Genomic DNA, 25,876 nt, shown 5'->3' with positions numbered 1-25,876 from the left:
TTGAGTTTGCTTATCAGCGGGGTTGGCACTGTCTTTGGTTGGAAAGTGATAGTTCTAGTGTTATTTCTGCTCTTCAATCATCTGATTTTGATCCTCCTTGGCCTCTTCATACGCAATGGTCTATTTGTTTGGATCGCATTCGGAAAATAACTTTCTACGCATCTCACATATATCGAGAAGGAAATCTTGTTGCGGACAATTTTGCTAACATGGGCTTGTCTTCTCCATCTTTAACATGGCATGATTCTCCTCCGATGGCGGTTCGTGCTACTCTGTTTTCTGACTATGTTGGCTTGCCTGGTTACCGCTTCTCAAATTAATGTGCATGTCGGCATCCAGGTTTGTCTCACTTTCCTTTTTTTCTCCTATCTTTATGGTGTTGTTTGATTTGTTTTGCAGGTTTAGACCTTCATGTTTGGTTCTAGAGGGGTTAGGTTTCATGTCCCCCCCTCTTTTCTTTGTATCATTCTCATTTTTTGTTTCTAGAAGGGTAAGGTTTATATCCCCCCTTCTTTCTAGTGTATTCCTTTTTGTTATCTCTGTTTTTTGGAGGGGTAAGGTTTATGTCCCCCCCTGACTAGGTGTACCTTATTTTTTCGTTATCAATAAAATTACCCTCGTACCGTCGAGGTTTTCCAAAAAAAAAAAAAAAAAAAAAAAAAAAAAAAAAATCGTCAATTAACATCAAAACAATGACGTAGTCTGTGTCAAATGGAGATGCCTGTGAGGTTGCACATTTAACTTGTAGAAGCAAGCCTAGCATGGTGAGGAGAAAGAAAATACATTTATGGAGACCACTATCCTGCCTTATGCTGCTAGAAAGAAAATTAGATAGTAAGTGGATGAATTTCATTGAATCCCACTTATTGAGGGGGATGTTGAAGGGAGGAGTAGTATCCGTTTTGGCTTTTCATTTGCAAACAAAAAAAGAGACTTGCCACGACTAACAAGGAGTTTACTAGGGCGCTTTGTTTCTTCGTGATCATAGAGAAAAATATTTTAAAAGTACAGAATTGGGTAGTGCTATATTTGTAATAATAGAGAGAGCATGGGATTGGATAGGGAATGAATGTATAGCAAATGAAGTTAACAAAAATGACGATACCGAACAAGACTTCTGGTCATCTGTGTGAACTATAGCTTAGAGCCTTAATGAGAGAGAGAGAGAGAGAGGTCTTTTATGTATGGGAGGCTCAAAAGGAAGTAAGCGAGTGGATGAGTTGCCTCCGAGTCATTGAGCCAGTTGACAGAAAAAGGTAACAATTCCATTCCATGCATACACACGCACGTAATGTTGTAATTTTCGTACGCAATGTGACATAGGAATCCCTCTTCACGGTGCAAACCAATCTTGGAAACGAGTACCTCGGATCGATTAAACAGAAAGAAACCCTCACGAAAAGGACAAATGAAAACAAGTTATGTTTAGATTATAATCGTTGATAAGTTAACTACTATTCTTGTATACCACTTTTTCTTTACATTTTTTATGCTCTGTTTTTTCTTTTCCATTAAGAGAACGGAAGTATGAAACTTTGTATTACACGGCTTTATACATAAGTGTTGGAAATTATATATTATAAAATGAAATATTGTAATATATAATTTTAATAATTGAATGAAAAATAGTGTTAACCAATTTCTTAGAAAGGTTATGTTGTTTAGGTGTATTCTCTTGATAAATATGTATACTTATAGATGAAATACATCTCTTTAATAAGTAGAAATTGGATTCTATATAAACCCATGAAACCATTGGTATTAAAAATAGAAAATAAGAGATAATTTTTACTCTTGAGAAATAAGGTTTCCCCACTTTGTTTCTCTCATGCTTTGTGTGTCAAATTCCGAGTCGTGTTTTGAGAGTACGAAATATATGAAGTTCGCCAGAGTCTGAAGATTGAAGTGCTTTGACTTCGGATTATAGATTGTTGAATCTTGGGAGATGGATGCCTATCGAACTACAAACACAAGAGTAGAAGCGAAATTCTATCTTTAGGACGTTGCATTTATGCAAGCCTCAATATCTAAGTTTGTCAGTTTTTCTAACTTTATCTCTAGTTTATGAATTTTGTATACTATTGATCTCGGGATTTTCTTTATGATTATTATTATTGGAATTATATTGCTATTTTCATATTTTCTAATATTGCTCCAACAATCTAAAGATAGAATTTTATCTCTATGGAACAATTAGAAGATATGGATGTGAGAAATTAATCTCATAATGTAGAAATACTTACATCATAATATGTTCAATGAGTAGCCATCATTTGCCATCATTTGGAGGAAAGAAACATTTCTCTAATACGGAGAGAATTGTCGCTGGTTTTGAATACAGAGAAAGAAAAGTGAGAAATCATGATGATACGCGGGTGGATATTCATATATATATATATATATATATATATATATATATATATTATCAGTTTATTGAAATATGATGGGTTGTTTCTTGCATCTGCTTATACTCACTAGTCACGCAATTGGTTTATGTGTTTTATATATGATTGATATATGTGTTTGAATTGTGGCCAAGTGGCCATCACCTTTACTATTAAACAAATAAAAAGAAAAAAAAAGGGAGACATCATGATGTGGTTCTTTACTTTGTGATGATGACAAATGATGATGTTGGAGAAATATTTTTTCTTTGGTCCATGTGGGAAGTCACGGGGTGACTTGAATGAATTATTTAGCAGCAATTGCTGCTTTTGTTGTCATTAGAAGAAAATAGAGAGCTGAATATAGAGAGAAGTGAGCAGCAGAAAAAGAAAGTTGCAGCTCCTTTTTTTTTTGTCATTAGTTAAGCTTGGGGGTGGGGGGAATCGAACTTGTGTGAGGTGGGAGTTTCTTTGGCTCTAGTGCCACTGCAACTAGGCCCCCATCCTCTTTGAAGAGAAGAAGAAAGTGCTCATCTCTTTGGTTAGTAATCATCCACCAAAGTAGTTGTTGTTGTAATAGCTTTGAGCTATATGTATAGAGAAGAAATTATTCATTATATTTCTTCCTCTATTTGTTTCTGTGGTGTGTGAGAGCTATTGGGTGTATTGGGTTATTTGGGTTGTGAGATTGCCAATACTTTGTAAACTCCCATTTGGTTGATAGTGGATTATTGGGTGAGCTCCTACTGCTCTGAGGACGTACTTCAGTTACACTGACTGTTGAGGAACCTCGTTAAAATCTTGGTGTCTTTTATATTTTGTTCTTGCATTTTCATTTGATATATTATCTGTGGGTTAGCTTGAGTTGGTTCCAACGGGTTTGGTGTTGTCCTAGCACAACAATTGGTATCAGAGCACTGGTTGTTCTTGGGTACTGTCTAGTTGCCAAAGATGTCAGACGAGTAAGATGAAAATCCTTTTGGAAGCAACTCCGGGTTTGCAAGAACTACGGTGCAAAATGCAAAGTTCGAAGTGGAAAAGTTTGATGGCACAAACAACTTCGGGATGTGGCAATGTGAGGTCAAAGATGTGTTGGCTCAACAAGATCTACTTACCGCTTTGGGAGAGAAGCCAGAAGCTATGTCGAAGCCGGAATGGGAGAAATTAAATTTGTGGGCTTGCTCTTCAATTCGGTTGTGCCTTGCAAAAACTCAGAAGTATTTTGTGATGCAAGAGACGGTAACAAGTGTGTTGTGGCAAAAATTGGAAGACAAGTATATGACGAAGAGTGCAGAGAACCGGTTACACTTGAAGAAAAAGCTCTACCGCTTCCAATACAAAGAAGGTACAAAAATGATTAGACACCTTAATGCTTTTAATAAGTTGATTGCCGACTTGTTAAATTTAGATGAGGATATTAAGGATGAAGATAAGGTCTTAATATTGTTGAATTCCTTGCCGGACTCTTATGAGCATTTTGTTACCACTATTATGCATGGTAAAGAAACTGTGAAATTTGAAGATGTGTCAAATGCCTTGATGAATTATGAAATGAGGCATAGAGATAAAAATCATGATAGTACCTCTGAAACTTTATTTGTTAGAGGTAGATCATCATAGAGGAAGTCATCTTCTAGTAAGAAAAAATCACAGTCTCGACCTAGAGGAAACTCTAAAGGTATAAAACCTTTGGAAAGGGATGAATGTGCCTTTTGTCATAATAAAGGCCATTGGAAGAAAGATTGTCCTAAATTGAAGACCAAAGGCAAAGAAAGTTCTGAAGCTAATGTTGCTGAGGTTAAAACATATTTTTCTGATTTTGCTTTAACCACTTCCTCATCATTTGATTGTGCTACTAAGCGGGTGTTGGATACGGGTTGTACTCATCATATGACTCATCACAAGGATTGGTTTTCAAGCTTGAAAGAGTTTGATGGTGGCGTTGTGTTCATAGGAGATGACAATCCTTGCACAACAAAAGGGATTGGTACAGTTCGTTTGAAGTTGCATGATGGCATGGTTAAAGAGTTGACAGGTGTTCGGTATGTACCGAATTTGAAGAAAAATCTTATTTCTTTGGGTACTTTGGAATCCAAGGGCTTCAGGTTTCATTCAGATGGACAGATATTGAAAGTTACTTATGGTGCACTTGTTGTGATGAAAGCTCCTAGATGTGGCCATTTGTATTTATTGCAGGGAAGCACTGTGACAGGTGAAGCATCTGTAGTCTCTGAAAATATGGGCACATATGATTCAGATACTACTAGATTGTGGCATATGAGATTAGGCCATGCCGGTGAGAAAGCTCTACAAGGGCTTGTGAAAAAAGGTCTTCTAAAATGTGCCACGACTTGTAAGCTTGATTTCTGCGAGCATTGTGTCTTGGGGAAGCAAACTAGAGTGAAGTTTGGTACTGCTGTACATCAGACGAAGGGCATTCTTGATTATGTGCATTCGGATGTTTGAGGTCCTACAAAGACTCCCTCTTTGAGTGGTAGACATTGGTTCGTGACCTTTGTTGATGATTATTCAAGAAGGTCTTGGGTTTACACTATGAAGCACAAAAGTGAGGTATTGAGCATTTTCTTGAGTTGGAAGAAAATGGTTGAGAACCAGACTGGGAGAAAGATTAAGATTTTGAGATCGGATAATGGTGGTGAATACACATCCGACCATTTCTTTAAAGTTTGCAAAGAGGAAGGAATTGTGAGACATTTTAGTGTTCGGGGAACTCCACAACAAAATGGAGTTGCAGAAAGATTGAATCGAACCTTGCTTGAGAAGGTTAGATGTATGTTGTCTCAGTCGGGTTTAAGCAAGTCATTTTGGGCAGAAGCAGTTAATTATGTATGTCACATCATCAACCGGTTACCCTCAGCTGCTGTTCAGGGTAAGACACCAATGGAGGTATAGACTGGAAAACCTTCTTCTGATTATAACTATATCCGTATTTTTGGTTCACCTGCTTATTTTCATGTGACTGAAAATAAACTTGATCCTAGAGCCAAAAAGGCTATTTTTCTTGGTTTTAGTAGTGGTGTCAAAGGTTACAGGTTGTGGTGCCCAGAGATGAAAAAACTTGTAATCAGCAGAGATGTGACATTTGATGAAGAAAGTATGTACAAAGTCTCTGAGAAGAATGTGAGAGATGTCCAACAGGTGGAGCTTGAGAAAGTTGCCTCTGGTACTTCAAATCCTATTTCTGCTGATGTCGAAGACACTACAAGTGAAGAAGTTGGAGACCATGAGGATGTTGAAGAAGTTGAACTTGAAGATTCTATTCAAGTTGAAGAGGAAGTTTAACCTCAAGAGTCTATTGCCAAGAACAGAGGAAATAGACAAATTACCAAGCCAGCTCGGTATAGTGACTATGTTTCTTTTGCTCTTCCTATTATCACTGATGAGATTCCATCCAATTTTGAGGAAGCTATTGAGAGTGAGGAGAAGAAAAGGTGGTGCAATGCCATGGGTGATGAGATGAATTCTTTCTTGAAGAACAAGACTTGGGAGCTAGCTAAATTGCCTAAGGGCAAGAAAGCTATCGGTTGCAAATGGGTGTATGCCAAGAAGGAAGATGCTGATGAGAAAAGCAATGTGAGATTTAAAGCAAGATTAGTTGCTAAAGGGTATGCACAAAAGGAGGGCATTGACTACAATGAAATCTTTTCTCCGGTTGTGAAACACTCCTCAATTCGCATTATGTTAGCTCTTGTTGCACAGTATGATCTTGAGCTTGTGCAACTTGATGTGAAGACGGCTTTCCTACATGGTGATTTGAATGAAGAGATCTATATGTGTCAACCGGATGGGTATATAGTGAAAGGGAAGGAAAATTTGTTTTGTAAATTGAAGAAATCGCTTTATGGCTTGAAGCAATCTCCAAGGCAATGGTATTTGAGGTTTGATAAATTTATGAGAGGCCAAAATTATTCTAGAAGTCAATATGATCATTGTGTGTACTTCAAGAAGTTGCAAGATGGGTCTTTCGTTTATTTGTTGATATATGTTGATGATATGTTGATTGCCTCAAAGAATGTTGAAGAGATTGAAAAATTGAAGAAACAAATGAAGAATGAGTTTGAGATGAAGGATCTTGGTGAAGCAAAGAAGATCCTTGGCATGGAGATCACTAGAGATAGAGAGAAGGGTTTGGTCCGTTTGAATCAAAGACAATACATTGAGAAGTTGATTCGGAAGTTTGGAATTCATGATTCAACCAAACCGGTTAGTACCCCTTTGGGTCCTCATTTTAAATTGAGTTCTCTACAATGTCCTAAAAATGATAAAGAGAAGCTGCAAATGAAAAATATACCATATGCAAATTTGGTTGGTAGTTTGATGTATGCAATGGTATGCTCTAGACCGGATATTGCTCATGCAGTTGGCATGGTGAGTCGATATATGCATAATCCAGGTAAAGAGCATTGGCAAGCAGCTAAGTGAATATTGAGGTATCTCCATGGTACTTGAGATGTTGGTTTATGCTTTGAGAGAGATGACTCTGGTATTGGTCATTTTGCAGTTGGTTATGTTGATTCAGATTATGCAGGTGATCTGGATGGAAGGAAATCTACTACAGGCTATGTGTTTACTATGGCTAAAGGACCAGCTTGTTGGATGTCCATTTTGCAGTCGTCTGTTGCCTTGTCTACTACAGAGGCTGAATATATGGCAGTTGCTGAAGCTATAAAGGAGGCCATTTGGATACATGGGCTGATTAGAGATTTGGGGGTTGATCAGAAGCAGGTGGAGGTACATTGTGATAGTCAGAGTGCCATTTATTTGGCTAAGTATCAGGTTCATCATGCGAGGACCAAGCACATAGATGTGCGTTATCTCTTTGTTCGTGAAATTGTTGGTGAAGGGGAAATCATTCTCCAGAAGATTCCAACTAAAGACAACCCCGCTGATATGTTGACTAAGGTTGTTGGTGTAGCCAAGTTTGTTCACTGTTTGAACTTGGCTCACATTATGCCTATATGAAGAATGCGTTGAGCAGTAGGAGTTTTGGAGCATTTGGCTCGGCATGAGTTGTTCTCTTGCTAGTGTTTAGGAGTGATTTTTGTGTTGATTGTGTTGGTTGGCTTATCATGGTGTTTTCGGAACTTGACCAATGTGGAGATTGTTGAATTGTGGCCAATTGGCCATCACCTTTACTATTAAACAAATAAAAAGAAAAAAAAGGGGAGACATCATGATGTGGTTCTTTACTTTGTGATGATGACAAATGATGATGTTGGAGAAATTTTTTTTCTTTGGTCCATGTGGGAAGTCACGGGGGTGACTTGAATGAATTATTTAGCAGCAATTGCTGCTTTTGTTGTCATTAGAAGAAAATAGAGAGCTGAATATAGAGAGAAGTGAGCAGCAGAAAAAGAAAGTTGCAGCTCCTCTTTGAAGAGAAGAAGAAAGTGCTCATCTCTTTGGTTAGTAATCATCCACCAAAGTAGTTGTTGTTGTAATAGCTTTGAGCTATATGTGTAGAGAAGAAATTATTCATTATATTTCTTCCTCTATTTGTTTCTGTGGTGTGTGAGAGCTATTGGGTGTATTGGGTTATTTGGGTTGTGAGATTGCCAACACTTTGTAAGTGAGATTGCCAACACTTTGTAAACTCCCATTTGGTTGATAGTGGATTATTGGGTGAGCTCCTACTGCTCCGAGGACGTACTCCAGTTACACTGACTGTTGAGGAACCTCGTTAAAATCTTGGTGTCTTTTATATTTTGTTCTTGCATTTTCATTTGATATATTATATGTGGGTTAGCTTGAGTTGGTTCCAACGGGTTTGGTGTTGTCCTAGCACAACAATATGTATGTGTCGATACATTATTAAATACTTTAAACCCATGATATGCATACTAGTTGTACACCGTTTGAGGAACCACTGGACTGAACCATGCACATTGGTTGTCTTGTGGTAATTTATAGCATATATGTTAATTTATATTATGTTTTAGTGATTAATTTTAGAACTTTATATATATGGGGCAATTTTTATTCAACTAGTGTCAATATCTAGATGGAATTAAGCCACTCAGTTATACTTAAAGCATGTAGATAACTTCCCAATAGCACGGTTATTCATGAACTTGGTTCATGCAGAGTCTGGAACTCATACCTGTTCATGAAAAAGTACATATTTGTATATACTGACGATCAGTCATTGGACTGGTATCCTTGTGTCAAGGCCCATAGGAATTGGTATGATTGTAGATGATATGAAAATATATCTCTACATATGCATTACTTGGCGAAAGGTCGATATGCTGGAAAGGTATGACTATTTTTGTAACCGCTATGACAGTAAATATCTGATTTTGAATTGCAATTGAGGCTTACCGAATAGCTTTCAACTGATTTGGATGATGGAAAATTATAGTCCTATCCCAACATACTGGATCATGGTTTCTTAACCATTGTGGCTTTGGAAAAGTGGTTTCTTATTGGAAATCAACGAGGCTAGGATTGGGTTTTAGTGCTTAATATCCCCATGTTGTAGTTTGGTCAGTTTACGCACACACTGAAAAGATGTGTCGGTTAAAGCCACGTGAACTGCAGGTGTAATGGATTCATACCAGTTAATGAAAGAGTTCCTTTTACAGAAAGGAGATGTGCAGAAATAGAGAAGTTTGGCATTTGAAATATGCCAAATGCCATTGGATTTTTCTAATAAAGGGAATGTAATGGTTTGTTTGATTCTAATTAGACACATCCATGAAGGTTTTCTTTATGAAAAAATAGAATTAAAATGTTGATTTGAATTGGTATATCTCACAAGCGATGCGTAGTTTGCATTCTAAATGCAGACACGTTGTGAAAGAGCGAACTTTGTATGGATCATTTGGTCCAAATGAATGAGCGGGTTTTAGAAGTTGCTCTCCCCTTAGTAAGATGACTATTAAATTATGGGAGTCAATACCTATGTTGAAGGAAATAAAGAGACTTCGAAAGTATTAGAATACTTTGCATAGTCACTTTGATAGGCCAAAGCCTAACTTCAAAAGGGGATGACATTCCCTTTGTGAGGGTTCCAAATTCGTCATCCATGGCAATTTGAAAGTAGGCTAAGGATGAAAGCCCATAAGTGATTTGCCTAGAAATGAGTAGTGAGGCATTTAAGGCCTATATTCAAAGGGAGTTGACATTCCTTGGCGGAGATTCAAGTGAGGCTTGAATGCCTAAAAAGATAGTTCGAGTCTATCTTAGTTGTTCCTTACTTCTTAAAGTGGAAAATGTGATCGATTTAATGATAGCATTAAAAGAAACTACAATTATGAAAGAATTGTGGGGGTTGGTTAAAAGTAATTTGCTAATTGAACGACATGTCATCTCCTATAATGAGTAATTGTTTAAGGTATGGCAAGGTTAGAGACCTTCTTACAACCACCTTAAATGTGGGGAAGTATGCCCAAGTATTAGCAAATTACAACTAAAGTCCCAACATGTACGGTTGAGGACTTGACATTGTTAATCAACTACTCTCGTATGAAATATAATTTCATAAGATGGATTGTGCACACCATTAAAGATATAGTCAACCTAGTAGTGGATCCAATTATTAAAGGTTTGACAAGTTAATCATCGAGGGGAATGAGGCTAAAGCCAACATAACTAATGAATCAGCCAAGCGGAAACCTAACTTAGTTGATTGGAGATCCCATGGTCTAAGTTCAATAGGCAAACTGGTTGGGCATGATTCAAAGAAGTTAACACACTATATACCTCATTCCTATGATGGAAGAAGTGTGTTGTCTGCAGACGTTTTAGGTTGTATATTTATACTTAATGACAGTGATATCTTATAAATAAGAGGAATAAAGCAGACTATTCTTCATCAGTGGTCACCTATGTGAGAGTAGAAGTGGGTCGCTTCTATGAGAATGAGATGGCTAAATTATCTAAAGCTCTCATGAATCCGAGATTTGTTCAGGACCAAAATAAACACAACCGTATGAACCAGAATATATTAGGATTAGTGATGCGTTGCTTATTGTCTTGGTTTACTACTATGGTGAACAGTTCAAGATTCTATATTCACTGCGTCACCAAGTAAATCCAATAAGTATTCATTAGGGTAGGTTCAAGTCCAAAAGACACCTCTCCCGATGCATCTCTTGTCCGCCTGTACTTTCAAATTCTTCCAATTTTTCATTCATGTAGGGGATTGATGGAAATTATATATTATAAAATGAAATATTGTAATATATAATTTTAATAATTGAATGAAAAATAGTGTTAACCAATTTCTTAGAAAGGTTATGTTGTTTAGGTGTATTCCCTTGATAAGTGATGTATACTTATAGATGAAATACATCTCTTTAATACGTAGAAATTGGATTCTATATAAACCCATGAAACCATTGGTATTAAAAATAGAAAATAAGAGATAATTTTTACTCTTGAGAAATAAGGTTTCCCCACTTTGTTTCTCTCATGCTTCGTGTGTCAAATTCCGAGTCGTGTTTTGAGAGTACGGAATATATGAAGTTCGCCAGAGTCCAAAGATTAAAGTGCTTTGACTTCGGATTATAGATTGTTGAATCTTGGGAGATGGATGCCTATCGAACTACAAACACAAGAGTACGGCGAAATTCTATCTTTAGGACATTGCATTTATGCAAGCCTCAATCTCTAAGTTTGTCAGTTTTTCTAACTTTATCTCTAGTTTATGAATTTTGTACACTATTGATCTCGAGATTTTCTTTATGATTATTATCATTGGAATTATATTGCTATTTTCATATTTTCTAATATTGCTCCAACAATAAGAACCACAAGAGTCATAGTCCAAGATTATATCAGGTATTCAAATTTGCATCATATAAAGATAAGAGCAGCGAAACATCTTAAACTAACCACCCTTATCAACACCTACAACTCACTTTTTCACTCATTTTTTCATAAAATTAATTAAGCTATAGCTATTCCATTTTGATTTTGGGATTGGGATTTTTCTGTGCCGTTCTATATCATGTTCAGCTTTTTCATTTTGCGAATGAAATAACGGAGTATGTCAGTTACAATTGTTGTACTTGTGCAAAGTCTTTTCAAGGTTGAATAGGACTTAATCACACTTGTCACAAAGTATATGGTCCAACATGCCAAAGTAAACCACCCAAAAGTTGGAACTAGGATGATCGTTAGTAGAATCAAAGCAAAAGTTTCACACAAAAGGCTGATTTTGTTCATCAATTCATAAAGATCTGAATTGTGGGAAGCTTGCCGTATCTTGACAATCGCCAATGTTCCGGAATAAGCGAATAAATCGGCAATTAACATCAAAACAATGATGTAGTTTGTGTCAAATGGAGACGTTTGCAAGGTTGCACATTTAACTTGTAGGAGCATGCCTAGCATGGCAAGGAGAAAGAAAATACATTTTTGGAGACCACTATCCTCCTTTGTGCTGCTAGAAAGAAAACTAGAAAGAAAATTAGATTAGTAAGTGGATGAATTTCATTAATCCCAACCGTTGCTAATCACTTTGTACTTTATTAATTTATGAGTACTAATTAACAAGTGATTCCAAATTGATCTCAATATTTTTAAAGATTCCAAACAAGTACCCAACCTATTGAAAATATCCAGAACTTAAACATTCGTCCTGACTACAGAAAAAAAAGAAAGATAATGTCTTACTAAACCCCAGAAGTTGATATAGTTCATATCATACTAAACCCCCTAATGCTCAGATGCCATCCATATACATTTTAATGAAATCTTCCTTGTGAGAGTCATCCAGGGTACACCAAATACTCATCATATCAGTATCTTTCACTAATTTCATTGAAATTCTCAGCACCTGATCATATGGGAGACCTATTGTCACGCCCTGAACCCAACATACGTCCAGGATCGACGCGTGACGTCACCTAGCATCCGTATATCTAACAGATCCTGCCTCCGAGATATGTACAAGGCATAACTCAAGATCCAACTGCATAATAATTTTTCGTAAGCTTTATGGCTGCATCTAACCTCCTCGTTAGACTGCCTACGTACCCTAAACAAGGATCAAGTCATTCGTAGTTCATCATTCACTACCCATCTACATTTACCATAGTACGTTCAAGCCGAAAGATATAACATTCTTCAATCAATCATTAGAACTTGACAAGTATAGAAGTACTAGATTTAGGGCTACATAACAATCCAATATGACAAACAACATTTCCACTTCCTCCATCATATAAATCACTATGATTTCAACAGGAAACCTTAATCCACCACATGTAACATATCCAAGAACCAACAAGGCACAATATTATTCTCAAGCCATTTTGACCAACAAGACTAATCATAATAATAACAATCATATCCCACATCATTCCGCAATCATTCTACTTAATCAATCCTAAAAATCAAAGATGCATGATATCTACAATGACTATGTTATTCAATCAATAAGGTCCCATATCAATTCGCAAATTTTAATAAAGGATCCCTACATAATTCCCCACCCGGATTCCAAGTACTAACATGATAAGCCTAATTTATACACAATGTCTACTGTGAACAATTCATATTCACTCAACTCTAAGGTCAGACTACCTTTATGGAAATGAGCAAGCGTAGGGATTCCAGACCACTCAACAGAATCCAATCAAAATACCAAGCGACCTCTTGTAATCTCTTCAGACCTGACATCTGTACAATCAGTGCCTACACCATGAGAATGGTGCATTGGCATCAAGAATTCAGATAAGCTGCAAAACTCGGGTGAGTGACAATAATATAAGGATGTGATAATAATGATAAAGCCAACCATTAATCACAGTTTACATCTCTTGAATATAAATCCTTCATAAGGAATCAATACCAAACCTTTGTAACTCCGAAGGAGTCACCCAGACATACAACGGTTCATCTGAAACAAATCACAACAGCTCACAATCATAATCTCATACAACACAATGAAAAGTAGGGTTAAAGCGACACAGTTCAGCCGAAGTCTACATCTCTGAAGCTATCTCAATCCAAATTCAATAAACCCCAAGGTGAACACGATCCCCGACCATCTCTCAACGAAATCGCGAAGTATAAGGGATTCCAGACCCTCTTAACGGGATCCAGGTGGGTACGATTCCGGAATATCACTCAACAGAATCGTGGAGTACAATGTATAATCACCACTAAATGAAACCCAAGTTAGATACGATTCCGGAACATCACTCAATGGAATCACGGAGTAAAAGGGATTCCGGACCATCTCTCAACGGAATCCGAGTAGATACGATTTCGGACCATCACTCAACGGAATTGTGGAGTAGAAAGGATTCCGGACCATCACTCAATGGAATCGCGGAGTAGAATGTGTAACACCAATCAATGAAACAAGACATGGATCAAGTTCTTCAAGGTACAAAGACTCAACGAAATGAGAATGCAATAATGACACGAGGGTTGAAACATGTTTCGAAGTAACAAACCCCATAACAATGGGTTAATGGTCCACTACTAGCCCTCACATTTCATCACATCAATCCAATCATACAATACAAACCATATTTCCAATATGCACGTCAAATCACACCATAAAACTACATCAATGGCTAAATATAAAAATTAACAATTTTATAGGAAACATAATTATAAAACCATCTCATATCCACAAGCTAGACATAGGTTTACAGGGTCACTAGAAGGTATTTGGTACTTAGACAAAACTCGTGAACGGTCCCACGCACCGCCACACGCAATGGTAGCCATGATGAAGGGTTTGAAAACCCAAATTTTCAACCTTAACCCAAGAGGCTCAAATTCATATGGTAACTAAAGCTCAACAATGGAGACATTATTCACAACTAGACCAACGACAAATTCTAACCGGAATCATCCAAATTCTTCGAGGAAACCGGGTTTCTAGGGTTCTAAACACCCAACTCTAAAACGAATACGAAAGCACGAACCAAGCATACCAACTTGAAGATTATGAAGAGTAGATGAAGTTTCATACCTCACTTGAGGGAAATGGTTGCCGGAATCGCCGGAAAAATGACAAAACCGCCGGAAAACCCACGGGACTTTGCTGACTCGAACTGGAAAAATGGATAAGAAAATGGAAAATCTAACATTACAGAGTTGTAGGGCTCGTCAAGAGCTTTCTATGGACACCAAGATCACTCAAAACGGAGATCGGATGAAGGAGATATGAGCGGGTCAAGTTGGCGGGTTAACGGGTTAAAATCTCCCCAAAAACGGGTCAAAAATCAAACCCTCCCCTTTTTTTTCATTGGTTGCTGTCTAATCCCTTTTTTCCACCCCTCCTTAGTCGGTCCCTTAACCCAAATATATGTTTTTTTTTGGGCCTTTTACTCACAAGTGGAAGTTAAATAATTCCTACAAACTATAGTATCACAACTTCAAACATCCGTAACTATACCGTTATAATTCGTACTCGCAAACGGTTTTCGCTTATGCGCTCGTAGTTTCAATATCTATTCGAATACGTTACTTGTGACCTCAAAAGGTCAACGAATTTTAGATAAATACTTTCCAAACTTCAAACTTTGTAACTAATTTAATTAAAATCTAAATCCAAATAAATTAATATAATTTCTCGAAAAATAATACAAAATCTCAATAATACAAATACGTAGATTATAACAGTGAAATCTAAGAACATGATTTCACACCCATGGCCTGAAGTTGAGAAGGTAACATGACTTTCGCTTCTCTCAAAGTAAAACTTTCACCTAAATTCTTCATTTCAGTAACTGTTTTATCCCAACCTTCACAGATAACAACTATAATATTTGCATCAGCATCATTCTTATTCCTCTTCCTCTTCCTAATAGGTTGAGATGCACTGGATGTACCAATAGAAGGAGATGGGGTAAGTGAAGTCGGAGGCATCTCGAAAGTCTCATCGCCATCCTCATTTTCCAATCCCATGTTTTCGATTGCATCTGCTGCTGATTCAGCCATACTACCCGTGGCTCGGTCTCTCCTAAACATCGTACACAAGCGTGGATACAACGGAAATGGCTTATTTGGTTTGTAAGATGCATTAAGATGTTTCTACAATAAGAACCCAAAGAAATCAAAGTTATGACTTTTAAAGCAACTAATTGAAAAATAATAAGAAACAAAATGTACCTTCACCCACAACTGAAGTACATCGTCACTATCCACAACAACACATTTTTTTCGTCATTGCAACCAAATCCAGAGGTATTGATCATGTCATATGCAGAGGAATACTTTTCTTTCAGACGCTTCAGCTTGTTTTATATATGCTTTGACTCTATATTAATGCCCGAAATCATCTCCCTCATCTTGGCGGCAACCATTACAAATGTACCAGCCTTAAAACTGCCGGTCTCACACCTAACACCATCAACTACCATCTCCTCAAGGATGGTAAGCAGTACATCCTCCTCATGATCATTCCAATTACGTGAGGTGGCCATATAATCTATCAAAGAAGCCATAATATTACATATGTAAAACAAAGAAACATATTGTTAGTGGAGCAAACATGATGCAATTAAGTTAATATATGCCTATAGCTTTTTACAAAGCTAAATTACTTCCTAGTGGAAAAGGTAATCCAGTGAACAATATATATGATCAATTAAAAAGCAAATTCTAATAATTTTTGACATGTGGGTGCAATCAAATTCGAATATTTATGAAAGCAAACAATATTAGTATCTTGTGATTAGATCAGACTCATTCAGCAAAGAAAAAGACACCAGGCTTTATCAGCCATAACATCCAGATAACTCCCAATTACCACATTACAAATTCAAGTCTACTTATTTCGATACACTCTTTTCCAATCAAAATATAAACTCAATACACATACCCCAAATGGGACAAATAGTACGAACTCATCTAGCATCTTTGCAAGTGAAGATTTAGGTTTTTAACTACGCAAGTTTTGCAATTGAATATATGTTTTTTTTTTCACTGTTGTTTTGGGCAGTATTGCAACTCTTTGGTTTTCTTTTAACTTGCTGGAGTCTTTTCCATATCGTATATGTACCTAGTATCCATAACCCTGTTTCCTAATGTATGAGCAAGATGCTGCTGCTGCTTATTTGAAAGTTAGGACATTCTCTGTAGCTATTACAAATGATTTCCATTCTTCTCAAAACATATACCTTTGTGGCTTACAATGTCACCTTGTTTTTAACGCTTTTTAGACTCATTTTGGAACACACAAAAAGTAGAAGCAGAAGCATCATAACCTAAGAGCAGCTCCAGCCATGGGAGTTGCCCGGGGGATAGGGGAGAGGAAAGGGCCCGAGGCCCTGTGAATTAACTCCAGCCTTGAAGAGCCCGAGCAGAAGGCCTGTCAACTTTTGACAGCCCGTGAGCCCGAGCTCCAAACCCTTTTTTTATTTTTTTTCTGTCAAGCGCGTGCACCCCACTCGCGCGTGGGGGCGCGTCGCCCGACAGCTTTTCAGAAAAGCAGTCCATTTTTGCAGTGGTCTCAGTTACCGTTGGGAAGCCACGTGGCTTCCCACGGTCCGTTCGATCTCAACGACTCCTTAATTTGGACTGTTGGATCTCAACGGTAAAAAATAAATAAAAATCTTATTTAATATCAACCGTTCGATCTGAGATCAACGGTCGATATTAATATGCTTTATAAATAAAGAAAAAATAGTTTTAAAATTAAGAAAAGTTACTGTTGTGACACGTGGCACAATCTGGAGTGTTGGAATTCAAATTTTTTAAAATCCAACGGCAGAGATTAATTATTTGAATAAAAATTTAAAACAAATGGAAAAAATCTGAAAAAAATTGTAAAAAATTGTTTTTACTTTTCTATAAATACCACTTCTTCTCCATCTACCTTACACCACAATTTCATATTTTCTCAACTACTTTCAATCAAATTCCTATCTTTTTCTCAAAGTTTCAATCCAATTTTTTTCCACAAAATGACTACTGATGCAGGTACGAATTTGTCGCTTCTTGAAGATGTTGCGTTGTGCACTAGCTGGGTTGAAGTTATTCATAATTCCCTTACGGGTAATGAGATGCAGTTGCGAGAAATGTGGAGTTTAATTCATACCAAATTTCTTGAGCAAATGAGTGGGAAAAGAACCAAAGAATCGATGTCCAGTCGTTGGAAAATACTTAGTCATTCCTTTAGTACGTGGAGAGATGCCTTGGCACAAGCTAGTAGTAATGTTCGAAGTGGGGCAAATTATGCGGATGAGGTAAGAATATATTATAATTATTTGTTTGTATTATTATTTTGTTACCTAATTTGATTATAATTATTTGTTTGTATTATTTATTTGTTACCTAATTTCATTATTATTATTATTTGTTTGCATTATTTATTTGTGACCTAATTTCATTATTATTATTTGTTTGTATTATTTATTTGTTACCTAATAATTTCATTATTATTATTATTTATTTGTTACCTAATTTCATTATTATTATTATTTGTTTGCATTATTTATTTGTAACCTAATTTCATTATTATTATTTGTTGTATTATTTATTTGTTACCTAATTTCATTATTATTATTATTTGTTTGCATTATTTATTTGTGACCTAATAATTTCATTATTATTATTTGTTTGTATTATTTATTTGTTACCTAATAATTTCATTATTATTATTTGTAGCAACTTCAAGCACAAGCATGGTATGCTGCCAAAATCAAATCAAGAAACAAATCATTCAACTGGTGGGAATGTTGGAATATTGTTAAAGATTGTCCTAAATTCAAAGTTGTGCCTATTGGTCCAAAAGTATGCATGAATAGCATCCCTCTACACAACACATTTGTACACAGCACCCCTCCACACTCTACACCCGATCATGGCTCCCATGTTGATGAAGAAGATAGAGAAGAAGTGCCTGAAACGCCATTCCTGAACAAGCGTCGGGGTCGACCCATTATCGAATTAGGCCTCAAGGTAAGAAGGCTTCAAAGAGGAAAGTGAGTGCTTCCAAGAATGATTATGGAAAGTACATGCAAGAACTTGCTCGTCAAGGTGAATTGACGTTGGCGCAAGAATTGGCGAAATATGAGGCTGAAAAGGCTAGAGATGAGGTAAAAGCTGCAGCTATTCAACAAGCATTTCAAGCTAAACAGAGGGAAAGAGAGCTACTTATGCAAGAAAGGGAGTTGCTTAGAGAAGAAAGAATTGCACAACAAGATCGTGACATTATGAACACGCGTTTAAAAGGGATGTCTCCAAATTCTAAATATTTTTGGCAGTCGGAGAAAGCGGATGTGGTGCAAAGGAGATGTGCAAGAGAAGCGAGATCAAGACAAGATGGTCCTAGCACAACAAGACAAGATTCTGAAAAAATAATGACACGTGGCACGATCGTATTGGATAAAAATCTTATCGAAATCGATCTCCAATAATTATCTTTTCGGATAATGACACGTGACGCAATTTTGAACGAGTTAAAATCTGATTGAAATCTATCGTCAAAGATTCTCAAAAGATAACGACACGTGGCACGATGACATTGGATAAAAATCTTATCGAACTCCATCGCTAAATAATTGTTTTTTTTATAAAATGACACGTGGCGCAACGAGAACAATTTAAAAAATCTTGTCCGAAATTACAAATAATTTTATTTTGTATTATTTAAACAAACAAAAAAAACTAATATTTTATTGCCTATTTCCAGGGGAGGGCTCCAAGGGTGGAGATACAAATGGTAATTATTGGTCATTAATGACAGTTACTATTCATTAAAAGCAGTTACTGTTCAATAGAGTGGATTCAATAGTGGATTGTCAGGGCGGAGAGCTCCATGGGTGGAGTTGCTCTAATATGACCTCTCCTCGACTACCCACACTTTCATGCAGCTGTTAAACAATCAAATAGAAATTTGCATGTTGATATTTCAAAAGAGAATCTGTGGTTTTTGCCGCAAATGGGTTCTACTTGCGTTTCCATTGTTTGGCTTTTTAACCGAGTTGTGCATCACAAATCTAAGGCTGTTGCATCTTCTGTTTACCTACTAAGCAGGGATGGATCTATTAAGGGACCAAGGTGGTCCCGGGACCACCCGAAGTTCGGAAAAATGGTTGTGAGGATCTTCAAGGACCACCCATGTTAGTGATGCTACACAAGTGATGCTGCGCAAGTGATGATACACAATGACTTGGCCAAAATGACGTCATTTTGAGCCAAGTCATTAAAAAAATTTAAAACCTCACTCACAGTGCTAAGTATACCTAGATAGATTTTGGCTTGTAGATAGACTAACCTAAAGACTATTAGTGGTCTGTGTTGTATGATTGGAGTTTAGGGGTCATTTTGAGTCTGTTTAAGCATTTGTTGGGAATAATTCCAGCAGTATTCTCCCAATTATTAGCTAGTAAGACAACTTACGGCAAGTAAGAAGGGACTAAAATGAAGAAATGAAAAGGTCATTGTAACCAGCGTTTTTTTGTCTTTTATATTCATATGCTTGATTCTACAATATGAAGAAATGAAAAGGCCATTGCAATCAATTTGCTGCAAGTTATTTTGCTAAATGTTTATTCTGTGCCTTTTACTTTATTGTTAGTATTTTCTTCTTGCTGATAATTTGAGCAATAAAAAACAAACATCTCAATTACAACAATAAAAAACAAACATCTCAATAGTCTTCAAACAATAAAAAAACAATTACAGCAATCATCTCAGTAAAATGTCATCAAACAATAAAAGACAATTACAACAACTACCATGTCAACCAATTTTCAAGCCCTCATTCCTCTCCACTCATCATATATTTCTCTTGCAAGATCATCCCTCCATTGAGTCCATGTCTAGCTTGACTCAACGGTTTCAATGTAGGCTAATACTTCTAGTAAATCTTCCCCTATAGGCAATTCATCAAATGCAAGCCTTGCATTTTCCTCAAGATCAACCGCCATATACATTATGATAAAATTATGAAGTAAACTACATGCGATGATCATTCGTCCCTGAATCTTGATTGGATAGTAGGAAGGACTTCGTAAGATAGCCCAACGCCTTTTGAGGAGGCCAAAACATCTCTCAATGACATTCCTAACACGTGAGTGTTTCATATTAAAATATTCTTCATGATTCCTAGGTGCAAGTGAATTGTCTTCCCACTCTTGCAAATTGTATCTAGTGCCTCTATACGGTGCCAGAAAACCCTCACCATTCGTATATCCGGAATCAACCAAATAGTATGTACCTATATTAGTTGATAATAAATTTTAGTTGTTGGCCAACAAAGGTAAGGAAGAATATTAGGTACTTGTCTATCTTACAGGTTGAGACCTTGAGGCCATTAGCTCTATTAACAGCGTCACCAAGAACTCTCGAATCAGTAGCTGATCCCTCCCAACCGGATAACACATATACGAATTTGAGGTCATGTGTGCATACGTCTAACACATTAGTTGCTATATGACCCTTTCTTGTTCTGTATCTTGGTCTATCGACCTCAGGCACAGTAACCTATATATATGTTCCATCTAGCGCTCCTAAGCAACCCTAGACAAAAGAAAAACTTATATTAATTACCAACTACAAATAATTTTGTTATTAATGATTTTACTATGATGCTTACCTTAAAGCATTTCCATCTCGATTCCATGCAATCCTCTAGGATAGGGGTTGGTTTTGCAAACAACACGTCTTGCAAATTGAGCAACGCACGCAATACTTTACGGATATACCGACTAATAGTTTCACCAGACCTAATGAATCTAACTTGCATTGACCTATTTTTATTGTGATGGGCTAATATGTTAACAAAAGTAGCTACTTGCTCCTCTATTGTAACATGACCATCATCTACCAACCCACCACGAGTTTGTAGTAAATCACATAAAACTGCAAATGCATTCCTATCCATTCGCAGCTCCCACAAACAGTTAGTATCACTCAATCGCGTAATACGATTTATTTCCTCTCTCCTAACATGAAGTCTAACAAATGTCCTCTGCTCTAAACTAACTCTTTCCCGTTGTCTCCGTTGTTGTTGTCTATACCTCAACAATTTTGCATTCATAGTAAAGACTTGTGCCATTATAATCCAAACGTTCAAAAGAACAAAGAATTGAGTCTCATATTCATCCATACCTTCACATGCAAAAAAACAACACATGAACGAATGGAGCATCAACATAAGCAAGATTCAATTACAAGTGTTTGATTAAATGGTAAAACAAAGTGGAGCTTCATATCCTAATTGCAATTCTTAAAGTGCAGCATCAACTTTGTCAGGCACTGAATATCTGAGTGATACCATATGAGGATTCGAGTAATGCTATATGACCTAAATGCAGTTCAGTCTTGTAATGTAATTAATGAAGTTTCTAATTTGTGATTACCTAAAAATTAAGTTAATTAACATATATAGTTTAATCACTGTCTGAACAAGCAAACAAATTAGAAGTCACAAAGATGCTTGGATTTCACATATGGATGGGGTTGCAAATTGTAAAATTTTGCTAAATTATCTTTGAGCAGTTTCTTTGCCATTCAAGATCGTGTTATGTTTGTGTTGGTCTCTCTAAAATTTCTTCATTAAACATGTTATAAAGAAAATGGATGAAGATGAAACAAAGTCTCGTCTTTCTTTGCATTCTACAATTGCTCATGATAAATTAAGAATTGGATATATCCACGAAATTTCCAAGTTGGAGCTAACCTTGCCCTTTATTGCTAACAAATAGTACCTGCATTTTTACCCCTTTAATATGTTCATGCATTTATGATGCAGATCGGAGTTCACTATGGTGGAAAGTTTTATGAATTTGTAAGCAATTATTTGTTTACAAATTCGAAAACGATTTATTCACTTAAGTTCCTAATCAGAATAACATAAGCATTCACATTAATAAAGAACTTGGAAAATGGTATGAACCTCCAACTGTTTACATCTTCCCATCTTGTGTAAAAATAAACACCACGTATGGGTTCTTCCACTGGATGATATCCATTTTTAGACCTACCACTTCACCCAACAGATGGGTTCCTCCACTAACAGTATAAAAAAAAATTTAATTACAATTAAACTTACTATTTTGTATCTTCATCTCCCACTTCGTGTTCTCTCTTTCTCATACAAACCAAAAGCACAAACTTCCTAACAATTTTTAATTTTTCTGTTGCTGCAGTAGAGCAACCTCCCTTATCACAAAACCTCAAATAAATAAAAAATAAAAAAAAATAAAAATTAGTACAAAAGACCCCAGCCATTTTTCTCTTCCACCCCTGCTCGCCCCCCATGAAACTCTAGCTTTTTCCCCTTCCTAGAAATCAAAAACTTCTAAGCCAAGCAATTATCCTCAACAATCATATACATTGGTGAGGGGAATCAAAATCGAGCACTACGATTCTGTGTTCGATTAAAATAGTCACTGTGTTTTTTGTTTAACATTTAGAAGGTCAATGTACCGAAAACTAGATATAAAATGACTATATTTTGAGCAGCAATGAACCAACATAGGAAAATCCAACAGAGAACCCGATCCAACAGAGGAAAATCCAAAACATGTAACCCAATCCAATCCAACAGAACCCAAAGACATCATATTTATAGATTTCAGCACATAAAAATCAAAACTTGAACATTGAAAAAATGAATCCAGATAGAGAGATACCTCTGAATGCAGTACTGCTCAATAGGGGGAGTGGAAGCAGATAAACAGAGGCAGATCTTTGGTTGCAGATGCAGTATTGGGAAGATCGAAGCACTACAAAATACAAAGAAATCAAAACAAGCAAATTAGAAAAGAATACAAAGAAATTGAAGCACTACAAAATACAAAGAAATTCAACAAAATTAGGAACTGAGTGTTAATGAAATTGAAACGAGCAAATCAGAAAAGAATAATAATGCCACTTCAAATTTACATCAAAATTAATTAAAGATAAGATTGGAGGATTTGTAAGAAAATGGGGTTTAGTTTCAACAGTTGTCGCATGGATGGTATGGGGTTTAGTTTCAATCAATCCAAGTGGGTAGGGTTTCCGACTGCGAGCCTCCAAAAAGTGGTATGAGGACTGAAAGCTACATAGATACTCAAGCAACACCAAACACCAAACCAAAAGAGAAACAAAAAGTACTACAAAATACAAAGAAAGAGAGATCGAGAGGCTACACAATCACAATCAGATCAAACCTGTAACGGAGATGCAAAGCTGAAGTTCACGGAGAGGCTACATGGAAGAGGATGAGGAGGAAGGTTGCGAAGGGGAGATGCAGGGATGAAGAAATTCACAGCGGCAGGGAAGAGAAGATGATAGTTAGGGTTTGTTGTATGATTTAGATGGCGTAAATATTGAAAAAGCTAAGAGGTATTTTTGTCTTAAAATTTTATGATTTTTGTGTTCCACGGGACGGAACGACCCTTTCGAGGGGGGAGATGGAACGAAAATTTAACCCATTTTCATTCCGTGGGATAGCGCGTTCCACATAATTTAGCGCACCAAACATGGGACAGAACGTGTCCATCCCACTCTGTTCCGTCTCATCCCACGTACCAAACACACCCTAAACATTCCTAAATACAACCGCGTATTTTTGTTGTCGATCTCAGATTTTCTTTTGCTTTTGTTTTTAACATTACAATTTCTGATGGTGATGCATGACAGCACAAGAGAGGAGGATGGTCGCACTTCTTTAGGGTCACTCCACAAATGCATTTTCTTTCTCATCACCATGCTAGGGTTTTGCTCCTCCAGACAAGTACGCTGCCGCTGAAAATACGTTTCTATTTGTCACCAAACACCGGCACTATGCTCGCGTTTGTCGTTGCTTTACTCATTTTGGTCGGATCGATGGCGACACTCAAGTAACTCCAAGCACTGAGTTTGAGTCTGAATAGTAATACTAACCCTAACCCTAATCCACTGGCGGCTGGATCAAACATCATGGATGAAATAACTCTTGCTTCGATCTTTCCGTTACTTGTTCCAGCTTTTGGGTGGATTACCCTTGTTTTCTGGACCATTTATTTTGTGAGGGTGGTGACTAAGTTGCACCAAGACTTGCAAATATTGTACACAACTGCAGTTTCTCACGCCTTTGATGTATTGAGCGAGCAGATGACAGGCACGCCGCACGGAGGAGGAACAGGTGGGATGCCTTAATTACGACCAACTTAATTTGACACCCAAAAAATCACTCCTAGAAATTTGGATGCACGAATGTAACACATCAGGTTGTAATAACAGGAATGATCAGCACAGTCGTGTGGCATCGTTCTTCTTGAAACAAATAGCTGTAATAACAAAGAATCACTCAATTAGCATCGGCGTTATCAATCAGCAAGAAACAAAGACATCTACTTCATCACATTCAAGCAACTTGGCATCGGCCTCGTCATTAAGCAATACAGAAAGAACCCAGATTCAATTAAAAGTAGTATCAAGATGTATGAGGAGCAGAAATGAAGAACAGAAGGAAAAGAATACAGAGGAAGAAATAGACTTCTGTATATTTCATCAATTGAACAGTTGTACAAAATGAGCACAATTCTATCTTTTATACAAGCATAACCACCTTTCTTAGACTCCAAGTCACTCTAACTCACTCTACCCAATATGCAAGTAATGACATGGCAATCTCATCTTAATCTAATCCAATCCATAGATGGTGACATGGCAGTCAATATAACTCAACAGATTAGTTCCAGCTTTTGGGTGGTTTACTCTAGCATGTTGGTCCATATGTGACAAGTGTGATTAAGTCCTACCCAACCTTGAAAAGACTTTGTACACGTACAACAATTGTAACTGACGTACTCCGTTATGTCATTCACAAATTGAAGGAGCTGAACATGAGATTGAAAGACACAGAAGAATCCCAATCCCAAAACCAAAATGGGATAGCTATAGCCTAATTAATTTTTCGGAAAAGCGAGTGAGTTAAACTTGTAGGTGTTGAATATATATATATATATATATATATATATATATATATATATATATATATATATATATATATATAGTTATTTCAAATTAATGAAATTCACATATTTTACATGGTATTCGAGTCTCTAATCCTCACATTTTTTTTTCAATCATGGCTTCTTCAACTTCTTCTGCCCCCAACATTTCTACTCTGGTATCTGTCAAGCTTTCTGACACAAATTACCTGCACTGGGAGTGTCAGGTAAAACCCATCTTGGTTGGCCAAAATTACTGGCGATTTATTGATGGATCTCATCCCTGTCGTCCACCTGTTATCACCACCACTACTTTTGTTGCGACATTTTTTGTGGCTTCGCCTGATTCTGACTTGTCTGTTGTTGTTCCTCCTCCACATGTGTTCACTTCGACACTCAATCCGGACTATCTTGTCTGGTACCAAACTGACCAGACTCCAGTCAGTATATGCTTCGAGCAACTCTCACTGCGCCGTTTCTTTCTTTGACTGTTGGCTTTCTACTTCTCGTGAAATATGGGAGCTGCTTCTTCAGAATTTTTCTCAACAATCACTTACTAATTGTCACTCACTATCGGGTTTCAATTAATGTCCTCACTTAAAGAGGGAACGAATTGATCTGGGATTT

General features: G+C 36.8%; 1 pseudogene; it reads right to left on the bottom strand.

The window, feature by feature from the left end:
• Positions 1-15,002: 15,002 nt before the first annotated feature.
• On the bottom strand, positions 15,003-21,069 carry LOC126582539 (uncharacterized; annotated as a pseudogene).
• Between the last annotated feature and the right edge of the window lie 4,807 nt (positions 21,070-25,876).

This window comes from Malus sylvestris, chromosome 9 (assembly GCF_916048215.2).
Source record: "Malus sylvestris chromosome 9, drMalSylv7.2, whole genome shotgun sequence".
NCBI classification, from domain to species: Eukaryota; Viridiplantae; Streptophyta; class Magnoliopsida; order Rosales; family Rosaceae; genus Malus; species Malus sylvestris.
Note: the sequence above shows the minus strand (reverse complement) of the source record. Positions and strands in the feature narration are given on the sequence as shown.